At 39.2% G+C, this 22,285-nt stretch overlaps 1 protein-coding gene across 8 annotated transcripts in view; it reads right to left on the bottom strand.

Moving 5' to 3' along the window:
• Positions 1-22,285, bottom strand: part of MEIS2 (Meis homeobox 2) — a 175,136-nt gene that overhangs the window by 92,850 nt on the left and 60,001 nt on the right. The window lies entirely within an intron of this gene.

Here is a 22,285-nt window from a genome sequence, read left to right as displayed (position 1 = left end):
AAGAGCAGCCCAGTGGAGCAGTTTCTCTCCCACTCCATGATTTCCCATGGCCCAGACTATAGCTGACTGACAGATTACAGATCAGGCTGCTTAGGTCTGTCTGGCACAAGGGATCATGAAGCAGAACAGAAATTGTGGGGCCCAAAAGTAAAGCTGGAAGTGCATGACTTGTTTTCTGAAAATACATGGGACAGTGTGAGAGAAGTCAGACAAATGTCTCTTTCTCAGTGTTTAAGACTTGGCAGGTCTGCTAGCTGTAGAGCTCAGCAGCCTATATAGCAACTTCTCTATGCCGTCCAAGTTCAGTTGATTATTCACTGCAAGGCGGCCAAAAAAAAAAGAATGGTGATAGAGGGCAATGAAGTCATATTGCTCCCCCTCCAGCAGACTTCAACTTGCTCTCCCATATCCATCTGTGGATTTTAACGGGACTCTCTACAGGTGCTGTGGGTTCTGATACACAACTGCAGACAGGCTTTTCTACCTTTACATTTGTTGTGTAAAAAGCAAAGGCAACAAAAAGAGCTACTGTCATTTATTGAAATGTAAATAGACAAATATATCAACTATAGAAATAGTAAAAATTATAACATACATTTACTTTAGTATTTTATTTGTTCATGTGATAGACTTTTCTATATAGGTGCAATTTACTGTCTTTCCCAGCTACTTCCAAACCAAGGCTATGCGGGGGAGTTCGGAAGTTCAGGACTTTGTGTTCTGTATCAATATTAAAGCTCCTTTTGAGCTAATGAAATTGTTTAAGTTACTTTTCCCTGTTGCTAACACAGTCATTACCCAGCTAAGAACACCTCCAGTTTATTTCAGAATTTCTGGTCTTCATAATAACACCAGTAAGTTTGCTCTACATAGATTTGGCCCCACCTAACGGGTCAGAGCGTGACCTAATCTGGTATTTCTGATAGGACTGGAGGCTGGAGGATAAAGGAATTCACATGGAGTGCCCACCGTTCTTTTCAGTTTCTGCTCAGGGTATTTCTTTCTTGCCAGTGCAATGCACCTGTTTTGATGATCTGCACTTGGAAGTCAATGGAACCTGTGAACTTTCAGATGGCTGTGGAAAAGGTGGCTGTGTAGTCAGCAGACCTCTATACTGACAGCCTGATGAGGCTTTCTATTGATCTCTTATCCTGAGACATCATTTCACAATTCCTACATCATCTCTTATCACATGATTTCTTTCCGTCAGTTACTTGGCTTACACAACACCATTGGTGAATAATACCTAAAATCACATTTAATTTACATTTATTTATATTAAGAAAAAAAACCTCCTATGCTGCTAGAACTCTCAGTAACTGCATGAAAGTAGGAGAAGGGAATTTACTTATTCTCAAAATAGTAATTCTTTTGAAAAGCAAACCTTTCTGAAGGTAGAGACAACGTTTTGATGGATGGAGGTGCAAGGGAAAAATTAATTTGCCACAGGAGAATCTGCAGAAATGCTGGTGGTGGAAAAAGTTCTGTCAGCCTCCAACAGCTGCTGGACAGATACTTCTGGGACCCACAAAAAAAAACTGAAGAGAAAGAAATTAAGAAAAACTGTTCATTTGGGGGGAAGAAGGACAATGTAGAAATGAAAGAGCAACTGTAGTCTATTGCCCAGTTTCCTCAATTCATGACATGTCAGTCTGGAAAAAATGTTATTAATGTTCTTCTCTTTTTTGATGTGGTAGTGGACAGTCAGCATGACATTTCCTTTCAATAGTAGCTGGAATCAGGCACCTGTATCTATCTTTGATCATTCATTATTCTTAACTGTTTTAATTCAAGGGCCCCAACCAAGATTCATCATTACTCTCACTGTTGCACAAATCTGTGTGAAGACAAAGATTTAACAGCAACATGTGATCTGATGTTCTTAGTTACTGGGCACGCCCATATCTTATGGATTTCATGAGAGACACAGGGACTGAGCCTTAAGGAAATCAGGTGGGGGATTACTCAATAATTTTTGTTTTCAAACAAAATTTAAAAAATATTTTTCCCACTTGATCTGACCGAGCAGGTGTTAAGGGACAACATTTTATGATCATTACTACCATTCACTTTGTAAAGTCTGTAAAACCTTAGAAAATGATTAAGTACAAATGTTAACCATAGTGTCCTCACCAACTTCCTATTGCCTATTGAAGTTTCCTCTTGCAACTTCAGCGGGGTGTCATCATGTTTACCCTTACTTTCTAGCTACATTATTTTGTATTTTTTGTGCTTTGTTAAGAGAGTGAGAGGTATCATCACAGAAGTATCTGCATCTGAGTGGTGAGTGAAATGATTCCTGCACTATTGCAAGAGAACCTGTTGATGGCTCCTGCAGTTAGGTAAGCTGACAAGATTTAAAAACTTACTGCTTTCTTTTTTAATGTATTTTTTGTGGTTGGCCTAAAAATCAGCAGCAAGCACATCATTGGATTAGGGAAATGCCTTTTCTTTGCCCAAGGAAAATACACATTGTATATACATATCATGATGCAGTCTTTAATTGTATGAATGCATACAATTTTCTCTCTCCTCCAGTGAAAGGATACAGGCTTCATTCACCACAAAGGCGATACATAGAGTGGAACTGAGAACGGAGAAAATATCTGGCATTCTCTAACTTCAAAGTCCTTCACTTAGCAACCTATGAAGTGTTCTTTGAGCCTAGCTATTGTTTGTATATGAGGTCATAACACTACATCAGGCAAATCTGAAGTAGTATTTCGGTTTTGAATATGCAAAAGTAATATCGCTAGTTTACGACAGAACTTTGCTGTTGTCTTTCAGTGGTCTCAGAGAACCCCACTTGGATTATTTCTGTCACAAAAGGTTGTGTTTTAAACCTTATACTGCTGTCATAGCTCAAACTCCCTTAACGTTCAGCCGTAGTAGATCTCTAATTTTGGCCACTGCCTTCAGGTTCCAGTATCTGAAATATCTGCTGGCCTAACAAAACTTAAAAATAAAAGACTGAGCTATCTTGCCAGTGCATGTGGTATGCAACTGAAGTATAAATATTTCACTTGATATTTGTTATCTTATTTGATGACTTAGAAACTTCAAGACAAGTTATCTAAATACTTCCAGTGTTACATTCCTATCTCAAGTTTTACGTCTCTAATACCTATCACACTGAACACTCTACAGCTTTCCAGCCCTCCCTTCATCTAGAGGAGCATTTATCTTTACTTCTCACGATAAACTATTCTCCCCTCAAAACAGCAATATGTCTGCTAAACATATATAATAAAAATAGCCTTTGCAGAAATCTAACATACTACATGTTGATATAGTGCTGATCCAGACATTCATTAAAAAGAGCTTCCCCACTCACTTCCCATGTAAATAATTGAAAAAAGGGTCATCTTATAAATTTGTCAGAAGACTTCTAAAACCATGCTGCACTGCATGTCCATGTCTTTATCTCCTTGTATTTCTGCTCTGTCATTGACTTGAATTTGAATCAAATCAGTGAACCTATCACTCAGTGGCTGCACTGGGTAACCTATTTGAAAATAATTTCAAATCTGCTCCCGTGGCCAGGTTTAAAAGCAATCATGATGTCAAGGGATGACTTTTCAACAGTGCTCACCACCTTCACTGAGCTTTTTTAAAAACCTGGGCCCTGCACACAAATGTTCAGCTCACATACCCTACCCACACTCCTGCTGACACATCTGCAGTCCGTCTCAGCCAAAAGCACTGAACATTTCAGCTAAACAACTTGCAAGACAGGTCTGATACTACACCTGCGGGGAGGCTTGGATCCCTCTTTCCTTTGAATTACTTTGTTGGTTTTTAAGCAGAGAGATGTCAGTCTTAAAGCATCTCTGAGAACCTTCAAGGGCAATTTAATTAAAATATTTATCTGTTAAACCAAAAAATCCCTGCCAAAATCCAAGCCTACCCTCTCCACACTGAAAGCTTGTGACTATCTTTGTTGGCTCCAGTTCTCAAAGATGACACTCCATTAGCTTCTTTGGGACTTGGATCAAGTCCTAAGTGTATAAATCATGTCAAAAGACCGCACAACATATTTTATTTGTATGAGATATGCATGAGGGGTCATATCAGTAAACTTCCCATTGCTATTAATGAATCACACATGTGCGACTAGATATATGTATCAGGCCAAGCCTAGCCTGTGAACCAATGGACACACAAATTCTGAAATCCCTGCTGACTGCACATGGTTTCCACAGGCTTGACTTTGTTCCTTCCCATTAGGAAGTAGGTAGAAGCTTCTGAAGTGCTGAACAACTTTTAAACTGTGCTGAGAATGTAAACCAAAGCAATTCTGGTGAAAACAAAAGATCTGACAGCACTAAATTCAGTCTAACTGCTGCCCTGTTGTTTTGGGGATTTTCCCCTGCAACTCATACACCAACTTTGTAGTATCTGCACAGATACTCCGCTTTTGTTGTCTTCTAACATAGGTTAAAAAGAGGAAGTTTATGTTTCAGTGCAGGAAAAAGTGCTCAACCAATGATGCATGTAAAGTGCTGTTATGTTGATTGAGCATCTGGGTTTTTTGGTCTGTATCCCACATGTTTCATCAGTATGGCAACACCTTACATTATACTCTCTCTGAAGATCTTGGACCAGTCTCACCTGGTCATATCCTTAGCCCAGAGACTTCAGCCTGAAAGTACCTCTCATTACACAACAAGTCTTAATGATTTTATGACCTAACATTTTTCCTTTAGTATAATTTAAGCAAGGTGCATAGGCAAACTGCTAACATGTGTTATCAATACACTGTATTTAGGGACCTAGTTTTATCAGATATATAGCTTCTCTAACAGTACACATGGAGATATTCCTAACAGCTTACAGTTAACAGCAGTCATTTAAGCTACATACATAGAGAAATAGTCACCTCCAACCATCATTTTTACAGCTGGGAATTAGTTTCAGAATAGACTAGAGAAAGAACATTAAAAAGGAACAATCTCAACATAAACAAAAAAAATACTCTCTTTATTTATTTTATTGTCAATGTTATTTCCATCTGCCTGGAAATGACATTTTGCACAACTTGGATAAACAAAGGGGACGCTTCTTTATTCTAAACCTTTACCGAGCAAATTAATCTGAATTCGTATCCCAAACTGGTCAAGCACAGGGATGTAAGACAGTGACTCCCAACCAAAGGGTCGTGACCCCAATTCAGGTCATGACATTTATGAGGTGGGGTCACAAAGCCAGCGGAAATTCAATCACAGAAGCGGGGTTTGCAACCGGAAGCAAGGTCATGAGCCTGAAGACCAGCTGAAAGGGTACTGATGTCATCCGTAACAGTGAACTCATACTGTTGCTGGACCTCCTCTCTCTGATACTCATTCAACAGTTCAAAATCTAGCTGGTTTGCAATCAATAAGCAGGAAAGAAAGGGATTCTCAAATATAGGCATGATCACTGGCCTCAGCACCTTAATATTGAACCTTGGTTTTTGAAACACAACCAAAAGCAAGAGAAAAAGTGATAATCATCTTTAAACCCTTTTGTGTAGTATTCCTTTCCACCAGAAACTTTATTCACATATCTACTTATTTCTATAATAAGCCACAGAAACAATTTTCTAGTAATATTTTAAGTGCTTCAGAAAGTTGAGTGGGATCTTTCGATTCAGACTTTCACTCATGCTAACACACTATCAAAAGTAATTTTAAATATTTCTTGAAGTTTTTAACTATTAAAAGACAAAGTTTGCCATTTCCTGGAAAATTATAAAAAATATTTTAGTTTATTTAGTACAGGCATTACAGATACTCATTCAAAAAAAAAACAAACCAAAAAAAAACCAAACAACAAACCCTGATGGTTTGGGTAAGAAATAAAAAATGAAAAAACTTACAACTGCAAAATAACATGGTAAGAATTAACATCTGCAAAAGTATTATGTTCTTTCTTTTTAGACAACATGGATTATTTTTTTTAAAGCTCAATTTCTGGATGTTGGCTATAAGCCAAAAAACAAACCCTGAATTTTTTCGCATGGTTGGTTTCTGGAGATGTCACCTAAGCATCAATCAGTGTCAGAGGAAATCAAAGGATTTCCATTTCAGAAAAATTGGTTCCAAAAATTGTTCTCAAGGCTTGAGCATGGTGAGGACGAGGTGACGGTAAGCTACTTTTGTCATTCTTTGATTCCAGGAACTGTCAGAGGCTACAACAGCCTCAATCTAAACAGTATAAACTGGAGGACTCTCAGAGCTGCTGTAAATCTACTGGCTGATAACAGACTCTTAAGAAGTTCAGCTAGAAATCAATGGAGCACATACATGCTCTGGAAATAGCCTGATGTGTGCATGCCCAATTTAGGGGTCTTTACAAACCTTAGTGATAATTGTTCACCATATAGTGACCATTGTAGTGTGCCAAAATAAAGGCTACTTTCTCCTGAGGTTAAGTATGAAACCTTCTAAAAGTGCATAAAAAAAAATTTAGGGGCACCTGTGAATGTATATATAGCCACTAAGGAAAACAGTATTGCTATCTAGTCACTGCAGGCACCTATTCCTTCAGAGTTAAATTCAGTAAAGACGGAAATCAACACTTTAAAGGTGCCTTTCACAGCATCCAGAAAATGCAATCATTAATTTCTTTACTGTACAGAAGTAGAGTCCTAGTCCTAACATGCCAGCATAAAAAGTCAGTGCTTTTAAGTCATGTTAGATATGCCATAAATATTTGGTAAGCACATACTGGCAAAATATTGATTTCAATGGAGCCATGTCATCTGCACCAACTGAAGGTCTTCCTCTCAAATCTTCTTGTGGCTTGTGCATAGGGGCAGAGGACACAGATGCTTTGCTGGACTGGGAGGCGGCCCTGGAAGAGGCTGCTTAACAGCAGAACCAACATTTGAAGGGAGAGGAAGACATCTAGCTAATGTGACACGAGGTGGTGGCAGCATAGGGAAGGTGAAAGAAGTCCCATACCCCTGGGACAAAAGGAGGGTCAGTAATGCTTCCTTCTGGGAGTGCTTCTGGACTGCACAACAGGATACTTTCGCATTAATAAACATAACATGCCCTTATCAGGTATGGCAAAACATATGCCAACTTAATTTTTAATCTTTCCTAGACGTCTGTCCCTATACCTAGAGCACCAAAATTTGTAAATGATAAGGACAGAAAAGATCTCATTCATCTGCACGTATTTATTAACACTAGGATTTTACCTTAGGCTATTGGCTGAAAACCTGTTTAGTAATTTTTATTCGAGTCGGATTCATATGACCGCTATAGTGTGCTCTGCTCATTGATGTAGTCTTGGGGCATCTACACAATTAATTCTCCCTCACTGCACATCAGTGGCACGTTAAGTTTTTCCTAACAACCTATGTGGATGCATATAATTTCACCACAATATATGAAGCATGTCCAATAAAAGGAACATTGATGGGTACTTTAGTTCTACACTGCATCAAGCTTTCATACAGGCTGGACCAAAGAAAATAGAATTTGATGATTAAAGCAACTATATCCCCCAAGCCTTTCCTAACAGTCTATATCCATAGTTAAAACAGAGGAATCAAAATAAATTAAATCTGAAAGCTGATATACCAGACAGGGAGTGAAAGAAAACAAGACGTTTTGCCCTATGAAGTATTTACATATGCTCACTACATCAGCTGCATCACAGTGCAGCTGTTTGTAGGGCTGAAAACAAGGATGCCCAAGTTTTCCTAAGACTTTGGTAGAAATTTACAGAGATCAGCACACCTCCTGAAGACTGTTTCCGCTATGTAGCCTACATTTCTCATTTTGAGGTGACATTGATACATGCTTGATGAATGCAACTATTCCACAGTTACATGAAATCTAGTAAATAGTTCTCAAATCAAAATGCCATTTTCTTTTCATTCTTCTCCCTTCCCTCAGGGCCAGAAGCATTGGCTACTGCTGAAAACAGCCCTGGGACCAGGATCCTGTGATTCTGCTATCTTGCAATTCCTAAACTCTACCAGTTCCAAAGGTTAAGTTTTTATGTTTGAAATGAGGTAGATGTGGATGAAGTAGCCCCAGTGTCCCAATTCCATACATGCCAATGCACTGTTTTCTAAAACCAGCCAAAACCAAGCTTACTTTACTCCCCTACACTTTAAAAGAAGCACAAAAAGCTTTGGCACTTTGACAAATGATGAATCCTGTTGCAGCAGTTCTTAAAGCCAGGTCAACAAAATTTTGACATCTTAACTTAAATTGCTGATGAAGATGAGTGAGCTCAAAGTGAGAAATTAGGCAGGTAACGGGTTTGCAAATCGTTTCTGAAAAACTCTTTTGTGGGAACACAACTTCAAACATTTCAACAACTCACTTTTCTGTAAAAGACCACAATAAACCCATGGAAATTTAAAGACAGCACACAGAAGCCAGAAACAGCCAAAGAAAGAAACTCCTAGAGGCCAAGTTCTGCATATTAAAATATCCTGGTCCGATAAAGCACAAAAATAATACAATATAGCAAACAGGTTTTCATTCTCACATCGCTCCATCATTGATCATTACATTACTTTCCACATTCTTTGAAAAATGAATGCAATATTAAAGAATTTCCCACCTTTTAAGTAGTAACATAACATCTTTCAGGCATTTAATAAAATAAAAGAATGAATAAGGGTAGAAATGAAGGCTTATTTGCTATGTACTATTGCAGATGTTGATCTTAGTACACACTTCAGTGATTCATGAACTCCATAATAGAATAAACCTAGAACAGTCTATTCACACAACTCTGTTGTCTTCACATATGACCTTTGCTCCACTTCATTTACAGGCTCTCACAGGAAACTGTTAGTCCATGTTATAAACTCCATTTCACCAACTTTGCATTTAATCTGATTTTACAGTTGTGTAAATTGCATTCTTATCAGACTCAGTGTACAACTATTATTTACCAGCCATAAAAAGCTTTTTCTAGTAATACGCACTACTACCTAAAAATGGTACCTAAATTATACCCATAAGATCTTCAGTGTCCTCACTGAACATACAGTGGCCAATACAGAAAAAAAAATATATGCTGTGACAGGGCTTTGTTTTAAGTTTATATGACATTTACCTAAATGAGCCAAATTCTTTATCATCAGCCTCTATCAGAGGACATAGTGATAGTGGTGTGGAGGACATCATAGATGCACACAGTCACTTGCACCGGCAGTGCAATGACATATGCAAATGACATTTTCCTCTGTGATTTGTACATGCAATATGAATCTCTTTCATATGCAAGTGACATTGTGCAAAAAATGAGCTTGTGCATTCACATACAGAGCACTTGTGCCAGCCTCTGTTATACTGCTACTCTTTCTCACCACCAAAATGGCCTAATGGGACCAGAAAGCAGACAGACTTACTCAACTGGAGGACAGCCAGCAATGCTAGATCTACACCACAAACCCCAATGCAGTGGCATGTCAAAGAAAAAAGAAGAGCTGATCAGACTGCTGTTGCTTTCTGACACCTCCAGCTACCTCTCATCCACACCAGAGCTGGTGTAGAAACCAGCATCTGTGTCAAGGTGCCATAGCCAGATGTTTTGTGGACACTCTGCTGTGTCTTAGTGACAGCCGAGAATCTAAATGCTTTAGGTAAAGTGCCTTTACATGTTAAGGAGACCTCCTTAACATTTGTAGCTAGAGCATCCCTAAATAAATTTCGATGAAACATCTCTAAGGGAGAAAGTTAGGTACCGCTTCAAACTACCGTATGTGCTGTTCATACCACAGTTCTCTTGCAGCAGAGGAATGAGTTGCAGCTAACATAGCTAAAGGGAAGTAATGATTACACAAAAGCTACTTTTCCAGTTTCATTGCTGCATAAGAGCATAGCTATTCCCTGCATTGATTCATTTGTTACCTGGAGGGTCAAGACCTTGCCTATGCGAGTAACCACAGTAACTTCAGAGGGTGTAGGTAAATGAACTGAGTAGAACTTGGTCTTAAGGCAGATATAAAAGCATCTTTAAACAGTTCAGTATGAAAGAGGCAGAGTAGCATGACACAGGTAAGGGAACGCTTTCTAACAAACAGAAAATGTTCCCATTCTGCTGCCAGAGGTATAGATGGGCCTGATGGAGGCAGCTTTTCTAGAGCCTATAGCATGTCTCTTTCAGGAGGAACCACATTGACTTAAGATGTCTTGGGATAATCAGCAAACTATGGATAAAGTAATACATCCAGTTTCTACCTCTGATACTGTACATGTACAAGTATTTACAATGTCTCAAAAAAATATTATGTTGACTCAGGGCAGGGCAAGGGGGTGTGGAGAATCAAAGTAATCTTTTTCAAGAATCAGTGTTCAGCCTGCAAATTAGTTAGGGGGGGAGGGGGGAGGTTCAGAAGTATCATAACAGATTAGAAAAGGGGTTTCTGGCCAGAACTTTGCTTTTAAAAACTCAAGTGCCTTCAAGTTTGGATTATTGTTAGTTAAATACACATATACATGAATTAGTGGCAGTAGTAGTGATGCTAGTGAGAATAAAATATCATGTATTAGACAGCATCAGTTTCTGAACCTTCCTAACACCAAAAGAAAATGCATATATCACAGGGCCACTGAGATAAAGTAACACTCAGCCCTAGAGGGCACAGATTTCGTCTTTATGTAAATCAGTGCCTGTCACTGCATGCATGATTCACTGCTCAGAGTGTACTCTTCTGTGACGAATGAGTCCCGCTTAATTTGGCAGTGATTATGCGGGTTGCTGGCCCTCTAAACCCCTTTGAACTTGTAATTGCTGCTGGTTTAAATAATGAACATTAAGGGGAGGTGGATTCATAAAACTGTGGATAATTACAATTTTTTTCTTTTTTCCTTTGTTTTTCTTTTAATGGAAATAAAAGGCTTCTGAGGCCGCTGATAACTGTATCGTACTAGGCTGTTACCGAAATAAAACTGCAGTCTTGTTCAGTCTCAAGGAAGGAAAGGGAATGGAAAGGAGAAGAGGAAAAAAGAGAGGGAGAGGGAGATCAGAATGGCTTGGATGCCAGTAGAAAAGGAGGAGCAATGGCATTCATGAATATTCATAGCTAGTCACATCTGTAGTAGGCTTGCTTTCCACCTTTTTTTCTTTGCAGTTCAACATGGACAAGAAGTGCTAACAAAAGAAGGTGATTGTGCCATTCTATCAGGCTTCAGGTTTAATCTTTACAGAGCATATGGGTGAACTTTTTTTTTTTAAATTTTCAGACTCCCATTTTTTAAAAATTGCAAATGCCTTTAACCAAAGGAAGTGTTCCCTCTCCCTCCCCCCATCCATGCTGCTTTTTAAAAATTATGTTCCTGTAATTATGAATGTGAGGGAATCAGTTGCCAAGGAAGCATGATGTGTAACATGCAGCAAATTTGTTCCTCCTCCCCTTTATGAGCACTTTACTAAATCCTCCAATATGCTTTGATCCAGTAAAATTTTGATTTGCGTATGTAATATATTGAAACAACGACAACAACAAAAATTGTTATTGAGGAGGGGACAGAAACCAAAGTCAGCCAAGTCAGGCAGCTACTACCCAGAAACAACAAAGAATGAATGATAAATTTAGCAGCCTCATGTTCAATTTTCAAACAACACAGCAGAGATTTATAGCTTTGCTGCTCCCATGGTAAACGAAGCAGCACACAGAAAGCGTGTCTGTTTTTGATTTTGCTATGTTTTCCCCCTTTTTTTGTTCTTTGCCTATTTGCAGGGGTTTTTTTTTAACTCTACATTTTCTTTATCCTGGTGTGAGATGAATATCAAAGGCCTAGTGCTGTTGGTAAGCCTCCAGCATACAACGGCAGCTCAATGGGATGTTATTAGAACCTGCGTCACAACATGGCAGACTGTGATTAATAGCAACTGTATCAACGGTAGCAACTTCTCAACAACGCCCTCCAGCAGCTCTAAAGGGGCCATGTGAAGAAGAAGGGAGGAAAAAAAAGAAAAAAGAAAAAAGAAAAGAAATGTCTGTAAGAACTAGCTGCTAAAGGTTCAGCTTTGCACATGATTAGGTTATGTCAAAACTGTGTGACTGCTTTCAACCAGAACACAGCGGGGATATTTATTTAAAAGCATGCTACCATATGCATGGGCTGATCAGTGTTTTATTTTGCCAGAGCCAATCATGTGAAGAACAGGATCAGAGTGATAGGGAATAGGACACTAAAAAGACCTGGACTGGTGTTAGAAGTATAATCAGGGTTCCCTCCAAACGAAGAAGAAAAGATTTTCCCAACACTTCATGAAAATTTCTAAGAAAACTACAGGGCTACTAAGTTTTTCCTGTTGTTACACAAAAGAAAGCAGGTTTAATTTTAAACCAGGTGTAGACTGATATCCTTGCTCCCTCTCAATTTTTTTTTTTAATTACAGTTTAGAAAGTTGGGTCCACACACTAAGAAATGTGAAGCTTATTCAAATTTCCCATTCCATATCAGAAAAGGCTTTAACAAATGTCCCCAAAGATTCAAATAATCCAAAATTAAGCTGTTGCAACTGTAGCTCTGAATATATGTTTTGATCCATAGCAGGCCCAAAAAGAGAATGTAGATACATCAATAGCTCTTAAACATTACTATCTGGATATAAACTTCCAACTCAGAAGGCTTTAAACTTTTTCCTGCCAGAAGTTTGGAGGACATAGTGGCCTTCTGGGATCGTCCTATACTTGCATCATTTCTTGGCCCCATCGCCACCCACTGCTGACCCTTATCTGGCTCAGTGGACTACTGATCTGGCCAATAAAGCAGGTTATATTTAGTCAAAACCAAGAAAAAACATTTGTTAAAATGCTTTAAAAATATTTAATATTACCTGCTTCTTCTCACAAAACTTTTCTGCTGCTAAGTGGTTTTCATTACTATGAACAGCATTTTAAAAATGCTAATCATTCTGCCATCTCCTGTCTCTCAGATAGAAGAAGGGGAACGTTCACCTACAAATGTAAATGATGTTAGTAATCTCAGTCACAAATTAGGGTGTTGGCATAGTATTTACACTTTTTAAAGTACACAAAGCTATTTTAAATGTATATATTAGCGTTGCAGCAGATTTAATCCATGTCTCAGTGTGAAAAGCAGCAGAAAAGTAAGACCTGGAAGACTTGTGGTAGGGTTGATTAGGAGAAAAATAATCAGCAGGTGAAAAGAAAAACCAAACCAAAACAAATCAAAAACCCCATACCAAAACAAAAATGGAATAGCTCTGCAAATTAGATGAAAAGGTTAGGAGTGAATAGGAAGACCGGGGAACACGAGTATATTGTACTGTCCTCCCTCAGGAGTTAAAATGACATAGTCCAAGTGCTCTGCTGTTGGCCAGTTGTCTTTATCTAATGCTCCTCTCATCCTTAATTGTCACATAGTTAGTTCTACTGAGAGAGCAGAGGTTATCCAGTGTATTGAAGTCCAGAGGCAAGGATTGTATACACAATGCTGAAAATCAACACCTGCTGAGCTATAAATAAAAAATAATAAATCTTAACTACATTAGAAAATACAGGCAACTTTTTATTTCTTTCTCAAAAACACATTTGCTTAAAAAAGCACTGAAATATGCTGTAATTGTGCCAAAGACTGTAACACTCCCTTCAACCTGTTTATCTTTGAAGACCATAACTAAGGAGGACAAACTGGTTTATAGTCAACAGAAGTTGGAAAAGAACTGCACTCACAATTTTTCTCTAACACTAATTTTCCTTATCTAAGAATCTTGCTTGATTAAAATCATGGGGCAATTAGTAGTGGAGCGAAGAGATTACTTTCTGTTGCAAAAAGACAGCCAGCCTTTACAAGTTCTACAAATGAATAATTCAGGCTCAGTTCTCAGCTGTGTCCAAGCATGAGGAAACCAAATGCTTCTGCTTGTGGCTTTCTGATCCCAGGGCTGGCGGGGGACTAGTTCAGTACCTAATACCATTCAGTGCCAGCTCCCAGGTTTGTTGGAACACTCTTGTTAAACCTTTTCCACACAGGAGTCACCCCAGCACTTTTAGGACTGCCCAGCCACTCCCTTTCACTCAGATGAGTGGCAGAAGGTGGTTAAGCTGACAACCTGTTTTTAATAACACCTCCACCCCCACCCTATCATAGTTGCCTCTACTAAGAAATGCGTGATGGTGGCCTTGCTATGCTATCCTGTGTTCTTTATTATGAGGCAATATCCACACAGAGAAAGCCTCTGACTGCTTAGCCCCTTAGACACAGTTCCACAGACTCAAATAAGTATTGTTCTTTCCCACCAAAAAGGACTAATTGAAGATGAGCTAGGAAAAATCAGCAAAGTGGAACAGTGCATCTATAGGATAACTATCACAACCGCGCAGTACCATAGTCACTTTTTATAAAGGTGGGGAGAGTGAGCAGAGGGAAAAATAACAAGTTCATTCTTTATCCTTTTACTAAGATTTAGTCAAATACACCGAGATCTGTGAATAGTGTACGTGGCATAGCAAGAAACAGAGCCATCACTGAAAGCTGACTATTGAAGACAAAAAAACAGTGTAGGGCACACAGCCCTCTGGCAGAACTGTGACAGACCAGCAAGTGTCCTCTGAGGTGCCTAGGTAGGCAGAGGGCCACTAAACTATGGCAATATGGCTCAGAAAGGTTGAAGCCTTTGATAACGGCTTTTCCATCGATCTCTTATCAGCATTTCCAACCACAGAAGTTTGCATGGCACTTGAGGATTCTAGGGTGGGAGAAGGAAGACTGATGAGAGAGGGGGAAAGGAGATGTGGAAACTCAATCATCCCCTGCATCTTTTATTTTGCTGAGCAATAAATAAATAATCAGTACTAATGTTATTAAAGCAATTTTGCTATCTCAGGGTCAAATTCTGAAAACAAACGCACGGCCTGACTGGCCTGCAGAAATGCATTTGAGGACAGTTTGATCCAATCTGGAGTACTGGTGATCTGTAAGTTTGATCTAAATCAAAATTATTATTTCTGCTAGGAACATGGGAAAAGCTGGCATAAAGAAAAAGCTGTGACATGAAGCATTTGTTTGGATCAAGTACAACTTACTCCTGTCTCCTGTATCCTCGAGTGTGATTTTCAGAAATAATCAAAACAAAAGTGACAAAACCCAAAAACCACAATGAGCAAACAGCAGCTTTTAAGTGCTGTGGGAACAGAGACATTTGTTTAAGTAACCACTGTTTAAAAAATGCATACATAGTAACACCAAAATAAACAGCTTGCAATGTTGTTTATTTTAAGATACACAATAGTAATGTAAAGTGCTGCATGCACTGAATTCAGGGTGTACTAACATTATTTACAGTTCTGAAGAGCAGTAGGAAAACTCAGCTCCATGCCAGAAGACTCCCTGTTCAGAGAGCAAAGGTCAGTACTCGCTGCTTTTGCAGCCAGGAGGATTTCAACATGCAGCCATGGAAAGCTCCCGCTCTCTTTTCTTGTGCAGGTAACTTCTGAACCGTATATCAAAATTCTACAAAAGGCACTTGATGCCAATGGCATCTTTAAAATGGATACACAAGCCCATTCCTGAGAAGGATAATTAAGAGGGAGAAAAAGAGATCTTTGCCCTGTCACTTCGCTTCTTTGAAAACCTTCCAAACAGGCCTGACTCCCTAGACTATGTTGAGCCAAACAAAAAAAAATCCCCCCAGAAAGAAGAATACTAACAAAACTAAGCAGTGGCGTTCTGAAAAGTGACTGACTTACTGAACAGATTTATGTCCATCCCTGTGTGTCTGAATTGCATTTGGCTCTTGGCTGACAAAAAATGCCATTGACTTCAAACCATAACAGAAGTTTGTGCTATTTTTCTTCATAAAGCCAACCTAGCTATAGGCAAGAAAACTGGACTTTATTCTGACCACTTCATCATCTATTTATTATTGTAATTGCATAGATTTACTATTGTAATTGCAACATTACTGTTATCATATAATCCCTGCGACTGCCAACAAATGAGCCAGAAAGAATCCAACTTGGATCTCAGATCCCAGGCTAAATTTGTAATTCTGGCAATGAGGGAGGGGGGAGGAAAAAGCAAGCATTTTTCTGCCATGCAAACTGAGCTCATTTGATCTGGAAGTCATTGAGGCAAACGTGGAACCCCACAGTTACATTATTATAAAGTAATGTTCAAGAGCAAAATTTCATTTTAAATTCCAAATACAATCTCTTTCTTCTTGATGCTTTTGAGGAAAGCTGTGTGTAAAATTCAGCACTTTGAGTCAGCAGGCACTCAGTCAATATTTTCTTGGGGTCATTCTGCCTCTCTGAGGGCCCAAGCTTTGTTTTGAATCCTGGCGTCAAATTGCTGTAAAAGTCTGTAAGTGAAAAACAGGTGAAAAGGCCATGTTTTTCACCTCTTTCGGCATTTGAATTTCTGTGTAAATCCACAATCAACCTAATTTTGCATTAAATTTGGATTGTATCCATGTCCTTAAAAATCAACATGGATTTTGAATGGCCAAATGACTTTTGGTGGTTTGGGTTGTCTTTTCATAGAACTGATGTTGCAGCAGATGCTGGAAATATTGGGGAACGCTAAGCTGAGTAAGGGTTGATTTCAGACCTATACCTTCCCCAGATATTTGTGAAACTTCACATTATGTGAATGGAAAGCAGCGTATGTCTCATGACACCATCTCTGACTCTGAATATCTGAAAGGCAGGTGTTTTTAACATAAGGTCCTCGCTACAAGCTCGCTTCCTTTGTTGGTCTGACAGGGCTCAAGCCTGGCTGACCTTCAGCATCCACTCAAACTCCCAGTGCCTGAAGGAACAGTAATTATATATTTCTCTTAAGCCTAATTCTTCATTTTGGGTTTCAGACCCATTTCTAACTTGACTTTGCAAGTTAATTTTGCAGCAATTTTTCCACTGACAGATAAATGAAATGTCATTAAGAAAGTTGAAACAAATACAACAAAAACTTAAACCTGAAGGAAGCCAAATCTGGGAAGGTTTCCTTCTGAAAACAGCTCTAATTTCAACATATTTTTTCAGTTTTTTAATCATTAATAAGAAAACATGGAAATAGGAGAAATGCTTCGGGCAACACTACTTTAATGTAACCCCAGGAATGCAAGATGTTTCTCAGCAGTATTTCTTCAAATGTTTTTTTGGAGTCTAGTTTTAAAAGTGCTAAGCAAAGGCACTTCCACAGATTGTTCTACAGTCCCAGCGACTGGGGTTTATTTTGGTTGTTGAATTCCGTTATTGCTGCAAGGTGTTTTGCTCCCCCTCAGTAATTTCTCCTTTTGTCTGTAGCCTGTGCTTATTCACCAATTCAGTATGCGTATTCTGTGTCTATGGATAGATTGTATATTTTGGGGATGGATGGGGAGAGCACTGGAAATAACAGAACAGCTCTTATTTCTCTCATTTTCTTTCAGCCTCTGTTACACTTTTTTGGGAATAAGGGCCCTGATAGTCCAGGCTCTCCAAACATCCTTCTATATCTTTCTTAGACTCTCAGCAGACTGGCCTCAGGCTAGTTTCATAATCATCAAGAAAGAAAACAGTCCTGATGTTCAGCATGAGATCATAACACGGTGATCTCACTCTGAACATTACCTTTCGCTACAGCAGCTCTATTGACTTCTTTGCTTAGAACAGTTTGAATTTCCCACCAGCTCAGTTGTGTGATATTTGGCCTCTTTTAGGCGAGATACCTTTCCGCAGAGTGAGCCTACAGGGCACTGACTAGAAAGCTCATGAGCCCCCAGGCCTTGTTTGAAAGAGTTTTCAGTCTCAGCAAGAAGTTTGCCGCAGCACTTGTTCGGGAGGCAGCAGAGGATGTTACAGCGTTACCAAGTTGGAGAGCATGGTATCATACATTTTCAGCTGGGGCTTTGAGTAGGATTCAGATCCCAGGAGCTAAACTTGGGATAGTTTAACAGTTCTAGGGTTACGTTTATTCATACCCATGCTGGCAAGACACCACAGTCTTGTTTGTTTGTAGACAGTTTATTTTCCTGCTGCACATATAGTTTTGCACTGGTTCATAGTGGGATTTAATCTCCTTTGCGAGCATTATTGCTCTCTAAATGGACAGCTTTGGGGGAAGAAAAGAGGGAGAAACAGGCAAGAGCCTTTTATCTGTGGTTTGTTTGCATCCAAGAGCATTGTGGGATATAAGTTCAGGTTTCACAGAGCCAGGACAGCTAAGATTAATTATAGCAGTGAATTGTCTGCAAATGCCTAGGGTAGATATGCACTAAGTAGTGGGATTTTTCTGGTCTGAGAAGTGTTTGCTTGGCATTTAATGGCCACCATACAACACATGCATACAAAGTAGGCCGTTTAAAATTGAGATGTAAGCAGGCATACTATGTGGAACAATGTGGGCTTCTTAGGATTGTCCTAAAACTCTGCAGCTCATCCCACTGTCCACAGAGATGTCCATACCAACTCAGGGAGCACATGTCTTTCCTAAGAGATGGTAGTTCATGCAATAAAGTGTTTATGTGGAACTGCAAGAAACATGGTTGAAAAGAGCAGACCAAGTAACACAACTCTTGGAATAGTCCGCCAAAACAGTAAAGAAGAGTGGAAGAGAGAAGTAAATTAAATTATTTTTCCCCTTTTTGTTGTTCACAACTAACTTGTTTTCACATATGTTTCCATTTAATTTCCTACTTCATATCTGAAAGAGACCAGAATATCCCTTTAAAGTTGAAATTGAAGCACCCTTTAAACATTTAGATTTTGAAGTGATCCCTCAAATTAACCAAATTTCCTTGCAATTTAGGAGTGCCGCTGTTCCTATGCATGTATGCATTCCTATGCACCGTTCCTTTGCTGACTCCCCCAAATACACACGTGACTTTTCTGACCACATAATGCTCCTTATTCCTGTTGTTACCACACTTATCATGACCTTTCTCACTATTCACATTCTGTATCCCTGAATAGTCCATGTGTGGACTATCAAAACAGCTGTCAGCTCTCTGCATGCGTTCCTCAGTACACAGGGAGTTGCTCAACTTGAATCAGGGACTTTGCAGTAGTATTTCTGTCCCTTACTCTTCACTCTAGGTCACCCTCCCGCTTCCCAGTTCTTCACTCAAGCACAAGTGGGATGCAAAGTGGGAAGCACCTGGATGAATCAAAAGAGTCAGCAGAAGGATCAGGACTGGCTGGAAAGCTGCCAAAGTCCTATTTTGCATCAGGAAACTCCCTGGGCTGTTGAGGAGGGGAATATCCACCAGTGACTTCTTGAAGTACAAAGATGCATTTGTTAATGCTATTGCACTCTCTTTATTCTGCCTCTTGCCCCTGGGCTAGCGGTTGATGCCCAAGGTTGTTTCTCTTGCTGCTTTCTGGGAAAGATATTTGATACCATTTGCATGCAATAGTCACCACTTCAGGTCACCAGCAAGGAAAGGACCTGACAAACAGAAAGAACCCCAGCCACTTGAGCTAAAATAGCTTGCAGCAATCAAATGTTGTCATCTACAGTGTAGACCAGAAAGAACAGAACACTCTTAACTTTATGTTAAATGCTCCCTCATAAAGGGAGAATCACCCTAAACTTTCAGAGTCTACAAAAGTTCAAGTATTTGAGTATTTGTACAAGCATTGCATGACTGTCGTGCTAGTTCAGCAGTAGGATAAAACCACAACAGAAGTACAGGCCTTTGTAATTCAGCTGATGCTAAGTAGAAGACACAGGTCTCATGCAGAGTTTTTCATCTGTAAATATCAAAAGCACTCTGAAAAGAATCTGCCATCGTTATGCCATAGTATTTAAACAGGGAAACTGAGGCATGGTGTCTTGCCATGGGCACAGCTAGAAACAGAACTGAAATCTCCCCATGTCTGCCAGAGCTCACTTGTGCTAAAGCATCCCAGGGATGATGGTGAAGGTTCAGCCACAAAAGAATGTGACAAAGAGCTGAGCACTCAAGAAAGTTGTCCTCCTATCACAAAATAGGGGATCCTTGAAAGACCTGTTAAGCGCAATTTTTTGATAAAATGGCCATAGTGTTTAATGACTATTAAGACACAAAATTGTGTTTGTCTGTCTGTCTCCCATTATGATTTTACTGCTTCATCTTGTCCATTTTTTCCAAAGAGATCAGAGTTCCATTGGAATTAATGGAAGCAGGACTGAGAAGCACACACTGTTTGGCACTAACCTGCCAAATTATCTGCCAAATATTTGAACACAGAAAAATTAAACCTGCATTTTTTACCTTACCTGGGAGGAAAGAGAACCGCTTTTATAAAGATCCACGTACGTTCACAGAATATCAACTATCGATGCAGCTTACATTGTCTTTGGGTTTTTTTTAATTGGCATAACAATCTTCAAAGTAGTCTGGACTAGGCCATGATCTTACAAAAAACTATTCCTTTTATATACTTAGTATATACTAAGTGAACAGGAGCTTTCCCATTTTTATGCAGCTGGGTCAGTATTTCCACAGTACATCCACCTTAGAATATCAAGCTGCCACTTTGAAATGTACCTCAGACCAAACAAAAGCTTGATCCAGATGATAGCCAAATTTCTATAGCATTAAACAAACTAATATATACAGATTTTTTAAAAACACTAAACTAAAATATTTGCTGCTGTTTACTTGGTTACTCCGATTCTTTGTGCTGAGATTTAACATCATGAGACGTTAAACATTTTATGGACATAAGTAGTCAGCTGCTACAAATAAAATATGTGTTTTCAACTGCCATCATAAAAAGGTAAAACCAAGACTTAAAAAAATCTTTACGGCATTATACAGTGAGTTGACAACCTATCATCCAGTATTAGACAAAACAACTGAAATTAGTTCTGGCATATTTGGGGCTAGTGGTTAAAAATAAAAATAGCAAATGTAAAAGCATGAAAACTGTATTGCCATTATGCTTAAGGACAATAATAAATCTAAGGATGCCAATGATTGCTTTGGGTACTACAAACGACTGCTGCCAATCAACTCTAAAATATGTAATGCATGGTGTTCTAAGTATCCTAACTCAAGGCAAACTCCACAACACCACAAGTAATATTGTCTGCCACAAACTGCTCTTTTCATTAGGCGACAATAAGAATTGACATCTCCATTTTTTAGTAGTTGTGGAACTGTTCGTCAGAAATGCGCTTTTTTTTTACAGTATAACTCTAATTTTACAGAAAACTTCTTTGAAACCAATTACTCTGCCCTTGGATCTTGAAAGGAAGGTCTTAAATAAACATGTCCTGAGGCAAAAGTGAGAGGCAGTATCACTTTGCACAAACAGCAGCAATTGCTTTCTCCCTAAAAATATACTTTATATATACATATACTCGTGCCCACACTATAGAGAAAGGGAGGAACCATGCGTTTTCTGATGACAACTGTTTTAGGTAGTGGAACTTGAAAATACTCAAAAGAATTCTCACCTCTAGTTGACTGTGATCTTGATTTTCAAAGGCTGCAGTGCACAACATTTATTAGTGCAACACTCTTTGAGTGTTTAAACACTATTTATATTTGCATATGCTTTAGTTAAATCCCCTTTTACCTCATGAGCCTCGAAGCCACAACTCTCTATAAATGAATTCTTGTCACTACTACTTCCTTGTTTCAATTACTTTAAGGAATTCATTACTTGGACTTTGGAATTCTTTCTTCTTTTCTTTTCACTCAATTCCTGTACTGACTCTGCAAAGCTTTGTAATCTGACAATAACAACCAGAAAACACCGGTGGCTGATCCTATCTTTTGCTAGGCCACATTCAGCTTGCTCTGTTGAGGCTTTTTAATCAAGTCTCAACTAAAATCATGCACATGTTTTTCATTACAGTAACTCCCTATTTGAAAATGGCAGGTAAAATATTAAATTGGGAAGCAACATCTAGACCTGTTATCTGATGGTTTGGCAGTGGCTGACCTCATATGCCACATGAATGAAATTCACCTCGCTGCAGCCCTGACACACTGTGTTGCCTGTTGAGAAGGAGGAGGGGGCAAAATCAGGCAGGGCAGTGGGGAAAAGGGAAAAAGAAGAAAAAAAGAGATGTGAAGGTAAAGCACAACTAGCTAACATCAGACAAGGTAGTGAGAAAAACTATTACAGCAGGCTTGGCAAAGGACCATTAGGTAGGCTCAAGAGCCTAAATCGTTCTGGTAGCAACGTGAAAGGACTTTGCTGTAGTCCCTCAGCCTGCCAGGGGGGATTCAGGGAGGGAACAAGGGTGATGAGGAAGGGAGAGCTGGAGGGGAAGGGTGATGTATTTCATTTGCTTGTCCCTTGCAGGATTTGCAGTTCGGGGCTTGTTTGGGGTATGTGTATGAGTGTGTGTGAATTTCCCCCTATATATAACTT

The sequence above is a fragment of the Falco cherrug genome, chromosome 7 (assembly GCF_023634085.1).
Source record: "Falco cherrug isolate bFalChe1 chromosome 7, bFalChe1.pri, whole genome shotgun sequence".
NCBI lineage: Eukaryota > Metazoa > Chordata > Aves > Falconiformes > Falconidae > Falco > Falco cherrug.
Note: the sequence above shows the minus strand (reverse complement) of the source record. Positions and strands in the feature narration are given on the sequence as shown.